This window comes from Lithobates pipiens, unplaced genomic scaffold (genome assembly GCF_037356315.1).
Source record: "Lithobates pipiens isolate NorthernLeopardFrog02 unplaced genomic scaffold, aLitPip1_a1.2 Scaffold_3, whole genome shotgun sequence".
In the NCBI taxonomy this organism is placed as follows: domain Eukaryota; kingdom Metazoa; phylum Chordata; class Amphibia; order Anura; family Ranidae; genus Lithobates; species Lithobates pipiens.
The window spans coordinates 168,275,253-168,283,140 of record NW_027507790.1 but is presented as its reverse complement, the minus strand read 5'-3'; positions in this window follow the sequence as shown (position 1 = coordinate 168,283,140).

Below are 7,888 nucleotides of genomic sequence, written 5' to 3'. Positions count from 1 at the left end.
AGTGGTCTAAGGCCAGAAGTAGGATCCTTGGGGATCCCTGACCTTAGGAAGCGAGATGGTGGAATCTCCTGGAACTCTAGTTTGTAGCCCAGAGATATTGAGGAGGTTACCCATTTGTCCCGAATCTCTTCCCGCCAGGCTTCTGCAAACTGCAGGAGCATTCCCCCCCCCTCGGCCGCGCCCCTTCACAAGGAAGCTTTTGGGCTCTGCTTGGCCGGCTTTCGCCCCCAAGTCTTTTTCTGCCCCTGGGCATGACCTTGGGCCTTTCCTCTAGAGGGAGGTTGGGAAGGCCGTCGCCACTGCTTAGAGCTTGATGCTCCGGGAGAAACAGAACGCCTAAATGATGGAAGTTTGTTCTTTTTGATTGGTAGGAGAGTAGATTTACCTCCTGTAATCTTTTGAACAAATTTATCCAAGTCCTCCACAAATAAGCGTTCCCCTTTAAATGGGAACCCAGTCAAATATTTTTTACACGACAGCTCAGCTGCCCAATTTTTGAGCCACAGGACAGAATCCAAAATCACATCAATCATGAAACACAGAATTTGAGGAAGTTCTGCATAATTCTCCACTTCCTCACTGGGAAGGAGGCCAAGCATCTGCTTAACCTGTTCCTTGAGGAACTGACACAACCCCACAGTTGCGACTGTAGGTTGCACTACAGCGCCAGCCATGGAAAAGGAGGCTTTCAATAACGTTTCCAGCATCTTATCAGTTGGATCTTTAAATACCTGAGCATTATCCAAAGGACAGGTCAGGTTTTTATTCACACAAGAAACAGCCGCATCGACAGATGGGACCCCCCATTTCTTGGTGAAACTTTCCTGCAGAGGATAAAGCATTGAAAACCTTTTAGGAGGAGAAAACTGTTTATCGGGATGTCCCCAATCCTCATACAAAAATGTATCCATTAAGGGATGAATTGGAAAGGAAAAGGCAGTCTGTGGGATTCTCCTGACCCCCAGGGAAGAAACAGAGGATGTAGCGGCCTCAGCAGTGGGCATTCTGAAAGTGGTACGCACAAATTTAGTGTAATATTGAACCTGCTTTCTGAGTGCCTGGGAGGAGGAGACTCTTTCCTCTTCCTCTGATTCATCCGACTGCTCTTGATCCCTATCCCATGGAAGGGATCTCTCCTCATTGTCAGAGGTGTCACCTGAAAGAGGAATTTCAGCAGAGGGAGGGGATCTACCCCTTTTTCTGCTATCTTTCAGGGAAGCTGAAATAATATTCATAATTCTCCCTTCAAAACCCTCCAATGTAGCCTTAAGGGAGTCTTCAGTGACATACGCTGGGGCTGAAACATTAGGAGAGGCTGCAAAACCTGACAGGGGCACTGGCTCATCCTGTGAGGCTGGCTCAAGTCTTGCGGGGGGGGGTGGTAACCTACAGGCATCTTTAGGACCCCTAGACCTAGGCAGCGATTTTCCAGTGCCCTTGTTACCTCCTCCTGAGACCCTCTTACGGGGAGACATAGTCCTAAGCTAAAAAGCAGAGATTCTAGTACAAAAGTGCAATCAGTGTTGTGCTACAAGTCTCACAATAAACATAAATGCTTAAACTGCACAACCTGATGCTGAGTAGGTGTCTTAGGATTGCCTGGATCCGACCCCTTAGGATGCTTACTGCCCACAGCTCTGTGTCATCTGCTTACAGATCTCTGGCGTTCTGGGCTCTTTAAATTTTCCACTTTGGCGCCTGCGCAGTGAAGCACCGTGCACGCCCCGCAACCACACCCCCCCTTCGTTTTACTATAGGAGTGCACCCAGCATATGTGCACAAGGACTGCCGGCGTCCGAGGGGGAGGAAGAGGACCACCTGCTGAGCTGCGTGGGACCCCCAGACTACGTGGGACCTCTCGTTTACCTTTTTTGTGGCAGAGCCTGCAGGGGAGGATGTGAGCCATCCGGAGACTGGCTTCACTGAGCGTGTATCCTGGAAAGGCATGCAAGTATACACCAGGCTGCTCTTTACCCCCCTCTAGTGGCGGAAACCAGGTAACACATACAACTACTCACATGAAGAAATACATAATATATGATTTATATAGGATTAACTTCTCTTACCTGTCCCCGTCGCAGGAACTGCTGAAACAGACAGATTCCAACCTTCATCCATCACGGCGGGCAGAGTTGTGCCAACCTTCAGGATTTTTTGGGTTCCTTCTCAGAGGAACCTCTTACCTAGACCTTGTAAAAGACTCTGCCAGAAACTTTCGTGCCACTGTTTAAATAGTACACCAAGTCTGGTTTTCCCAGAGCCCAGTCTTCCAAAGGAGAGGACTTACAGGCAAAACCTTGTTTCTTCGGATGACGAGGCCCGGGAACCATATCATCTTGGGAGTCAAAATATCGGCCCGAGATATGGATCCGGTTATCATAGCCCTTAGACCCCTTGCAGGGACCTGTATAGAGCTTTCTCCATAGCACATATTTTACGTGACCAACCACCTTAGACACTGGCGAAAAAACTGAGGTGCCTCCCATATGAGAGGGGTTATATAGGGGAGGAATTCTCCTTAATTGGGGTTAGCCAGTGTCCAATCACCGAAGGTGCCTATATAACCCACTATGTAATGAAGCTCCTGTGTCCCGTGATGTATGATCAAGAAAATTAGTTTACAATAGTGAACTGGTATGGTAGCATTCATCTATTTCTTGCAAGTTTCAAGGGAATAGGTAAATTCTAAAATTCACATGATCAGCATGACTGTATTTTACCATAGATAGAAGCTGATGGACACGTGTCTTTTTCCCCATGATACAAGACTTTGTTACTATATAAATATACTGTGTCGACAGTAACTAAGCAACTTGGAAAGGAAATATGTCACATTGGAATAGATTTAAATCTATGTGACAATTGTCTTGAGATTTGGAGCAGTAGATATTTATAGAAAGTCAGCAGGATATATATCACTATTGCTCACGTGAAGACTGCTTTTTATTGAAAGTTAAAAACTCCTGCTGCACTTGCTGTTCATTATATCTAAAAAAGAAATTGACAATAAACGAAAAATGGTGCTTGTAATAGACTCTTATGCTAAATATAGTAGTTTTTCTCTTTTTTTATTTTTTATAAAGGGGAACTGGTTTAGAATTGGCCAGCCTGTCCAGGTGCTGCCTTAATGTATATATGCCTAAGTTGATTAGAACCGTAGGGTTGAGATATGGGAAGGAGGACTCTGTGGCAGGATATTTCACAGCGAATTATGCGGTGCTTTGTCACAGGTCCAGCTTCTCGAGTCTCAAATGATGACTAAGGGCAAGTTAGGAGGTAGGAAACGGAAGCAATTGTGACCACCACCTATTAATACAAATTTTTTTTCTGTTCATTGGCTTTGTCTGATGCTTTCAGTCTGAAGAACAAAACCTCATTTTTGGTCTTTGAAATTCAACACAACTATAACTCTCCAAGCTACAATTAACTGTACATGTACACTTCTAAACCTAAACATTTGGAATGAGGTTCAGGCTTGTTGGCACCTTGGGTCTGGGATGAAATTGGAGTGTTTGAGTTTCCCATTCCTTATGATGTATTGCTGGAATTCAGCAGACTGAATTCTATGTAACCATATTGTACTGCTTGGCCTTTGAAATCGTCACCTTGCTTAGAGGGGCCAATAATGGGGGTTTGTTATATGCAATCCCCCTCAATATTGGTTTCCAGCAGCCATTTGTCAGTGTGTTTTGGAGTAGTTTAGGGATAGCAGACAGTCTGTGTATGGAGAATTAGTTGCTATAAGGTGCATGGGTGGGCTACATATTCTTGTGTACCTCACCTGTATTCACCATTCAAAGACCCAACAGTCATTTTTAGGCTTGTCTTTTTGTGTATGTCAGCAACAAATGCTGGGTCTCCCCCTTTCAGTCTTTATTTTTGGTTACAACCCAAGCCATACCGCTCCAAACTACAGTATCCGGATAGGAAATAATTGGTAACTTTGGCACACCCAAAATCCAGGTGCTCTGAGGCTCAGGATGTCCTTCTTACATTCAAACAAAGATAACTGAAGAAAAACCGGCACTCTGGATATATCATCTGTGGTCTTTATTTTATCATGACAAGTATAAAAAGGACAAGAGACGCGTTTCTGCACAAGCGTTGTTCACAGCTCTGCCCATATACTTCCACAAACACGAAAAAGTCACTTTAAATCCATGATTGTATAGATATGAAGTAGACTTTTTTCCTAATGTAAATATATCTCAGGTTCATGCCATGTATTCTTGTATTTCAATAAATAAAAATCCTCGAAACTTCTCATTCCAGGAGTCTGCGATGCAGATCTCCTCCCTAAAGCAGATTTCTAATTTTCTCCAAACCATAAAAAGTAAAATATGACATCGCCTGAGTGTTGATGTTTAAAATGTTTGGATACGTTGGACAGACCTTGATCGGATGAAGAATACTAAGCATCATGGTAATGCTCTCCAATTCTAGTTCTCAAAGGTCTCACAGTGCATCCTACATATTGTAAATAGTAGGAAATATACTGTACTGAATACACTACAAAATTTGTACTGCAGTTGATAATCTCGTATGCAGAATGTTTTGGCCATGGAACAAGATAATATTTCTTTAGTTTGTTTTGTATGTTTGTCACAAGAACAACAAGTGTTGTACCCACAGGCATATGATCCCGTGGTACTCAACCAAGTCCTTCTACTGCCTCCTGACTGAAACATGCTTGGGGATAAAATATCACCCAGCATGCTGGCTCGTCTGCTAGAAAATCTGCACCCAGCTTGGATAACATCTGCTAAATCATGATCTGTTGTTTCTTTATGATACTTTTGACAGAATTGAATTCTCATGAGTAATTTGTTACACATGTAACAGTCCTCTCTTTTAGCTTTTTTTTTTGCTGTTCTTATGTGCATATTTCAAAAGAGACACTCTAGCTATGGTCTCAGATTTAAAGTTATGTGCTTGTAACCTAGAAGTTATAACACTGCATTCATCTGTGAAACTATCGAATAATGAGCAGTTGCGTTTAGCTCTAATATGCCCCCCTAGAGGGATCGCCCATATCACATATGCCAGAAGGCAGCTCGTAGCCAATAGCAATGAGTTACCGGTGCAAGCTTTACGATAGGTACGAGTGTGTATATTCCCCTGAGGCGCTGCATCCCTCCAATAGAATATCTAGGAAATTGATGGTATTAGCATAGCTTTCGCAACTAAACTCAAGATTCAAGGAATTGTCATCGATGTAAGCTACAAAAAAGGCACAATATTGTCTGGAGAGCCTTCCCATATAAGCAGCAAATCATCTATGTAGCGTCCATACCACCTAATGCTATCCATGAACGGATTATTGGGGGGGGGGGGGGGGAGAAAATAAATGTCTCCTCCCACCATCCCATGTAGAGATTCGCTAGAGGGAGAAGACTTGGCTCCTATGGAAGCTCCCCTGATCTGTAAATAAAAAGCCTTATCAAAAGTAAAAAAGTTATGTTTGAGCAGAAAATCAACTGTCAATGTAAAAAAAAAGTCCTTTAACTCTACAATAAGAACTATGATGACATAAATGAAATATAAGCATTCCAATGCTAGTTCATGGGGAATACTGGAGTACAGGGATTTAACATCCATGGTAATCCAATTTTTCTAGCCTAAGGACAAGAGGTTCTAAGTAGTCATCAACCCAGTTTCCCAAAGAGACCCCATACACAAAACTATGGGTCGTTCTTGAATGGGAGTGTGGTTCTTATGCAATTAGGATAAATGATGAAAAACTGGAACGTCTGGGCTGTCAACCATAAGATATTCTATTTCCTCCCAAACCCTTTCCTGTATCCAGGAGGTGGGACAGTTGTCTCCTGATCTCTAAAGTAGGATTGTTTTTCAGTGTACAGTATGTTGTCGTGTCACTGAGTTGATGTAAGGCTTCCAATCTATAATCCTCAGAGTTCAGGACAAAAGCCTCACCTTTGTCAGCTTGTTTTTATAACTAAAATTAGATTGGGATTTCAAAGTTTTAATTGCCGCTCCCTGTTTTGTTCGATTATCATTCATAAATCTAAAAGTACTCTCTACCCTATTAGTTGTTTTGTCTGATATTCCTGTGCAGTTTTTTGATGGAGGGCCACAATCAATGTCCCTAGAAAAAAACAGATGATGTAGAACTACGAAATGCAATGGATGATCCTCCATCTGTGGCATCTGAGACTTCCGATTGTTCCAGTGAGATAAAATTAACATGCCTCCGTCTTAGGTCTCCGGCGCCTTCTATTCTTGAGTATTGAATGAGGTCTATCCAAACATCTGTGTATATAAACTTGATTGTTTAGATAATCCTGTAAATCTCTCAAAAATGTATGTCTTTTTGTTATCCATTATATTTTGCTCAAAACCATTGGGAAAATCAGTTAGATCCATATTGAGTTTTGCATATGTTTCTGTGCCTTGATGCAATTTAAGAGACTCACGGGTGGACTGAATTTCTTCATTAACGGAGGCAAGCAACTTATCCTTTTCTGCGATGATTAAGCCCAGCGAGCATCTACTTAAAACATTGTTCCATTCCACCATGAAATTCTCAGAGTATGTTGTTGAAGGAAACTTCTTAATTCTTAAACCCCCCTTGGAATCATGAACTCTCCAACATAATGTCGAAGACCATCCACATCCCACCATAACTTAGTTTCTTTAGTTAAAGCTGTCCTTAATTGTTTAAAGAGAGTAATGCATATTGAATCATCTGTTATGGGGGGCAGATCCTTGGTGTAAACTTGTGAAGCTTTCGTGTGACGATCCATGTTACTATGTAAATTTGCTTGTTTATGATAACTGCAGTAAATCAGACAGATGACAGGTGTTGTGACTAACCTCTGTAAAAGCTGTTATCATGGAGCGTGGTGTAATGAAGGTAATCCAAAGTGACAACACAAAGTAACACTGCTCTAAACTACGCTATCCAGATAGCAGATAATCGGTAGCTTTGGCACACCCAAAATCCAGGTGCTCTGAGGCTCAGGATGTCCTTCTTACAACCAAACTTGAAGATAACTGAAGAAAAGTCGGCACTCTGGATTTATCATCTGTGGTCTTTATTGTATCATAAAAAGTATAAAAAAAAAAAAAAGGGAGCAGCAGACGTGTTTCACTGCTCTGTCCAAGAATGACAAACACAAATTTTATATATATATATATATATATATACACACACACACACACACACACACACACACACACAGTTGCAAAAAAAAAAAAAAAAAAGCATGTGAACCCTTTTGGAATGATATTTCTGCACAAATTGGTCATAAAATGTGATCTGATCTTCATCTAAGTCACAACAATAGACAATCACAGTCTGCTTAAACTAATAACACGCAAATAATTAAATGTTACCATGTTTTTATTGAACACACATGCATAAAGCTGGAAAGGGTTATAAAAATATCTCCAAAAGCCTTGCTGTTCATCAGTCCATGGTAAGACAAATTGTCTATAAATGGAGAAAGTTTAGCACTGCTGCTACTCTCCCTAGGAGTGGGCACCCTGTAAAGATGACTGCAAGAGCACTGCTCAATGAGGCGAAGAAGAATCCTAAAGTGTCAGCTAAAGACTTACAAAAGTCTCTGGCATATGCTAACATCCCCGTTAGCGTACCTACGATACGTAAAACACTAAACAAGAATGGATTTCATGGGAGGATACCACAGAGGAAGCCACTGCTGTCCAAAAAAAAAAACATTGCTGCACGTTTACAGTTTGCACAAGAGCACCTGGATGTTCCAAAGCAGTACTGGAAAAATATTATGTGGACAGATGAAACCAAAGTTGAGTTGTTTGGAAGAAACACACAACACTATGTGTGGAGAAAAAGAGGCACAGCACACCAACATCAAAACCTCATCCCAACTGTGAAGTATGGTGGTGG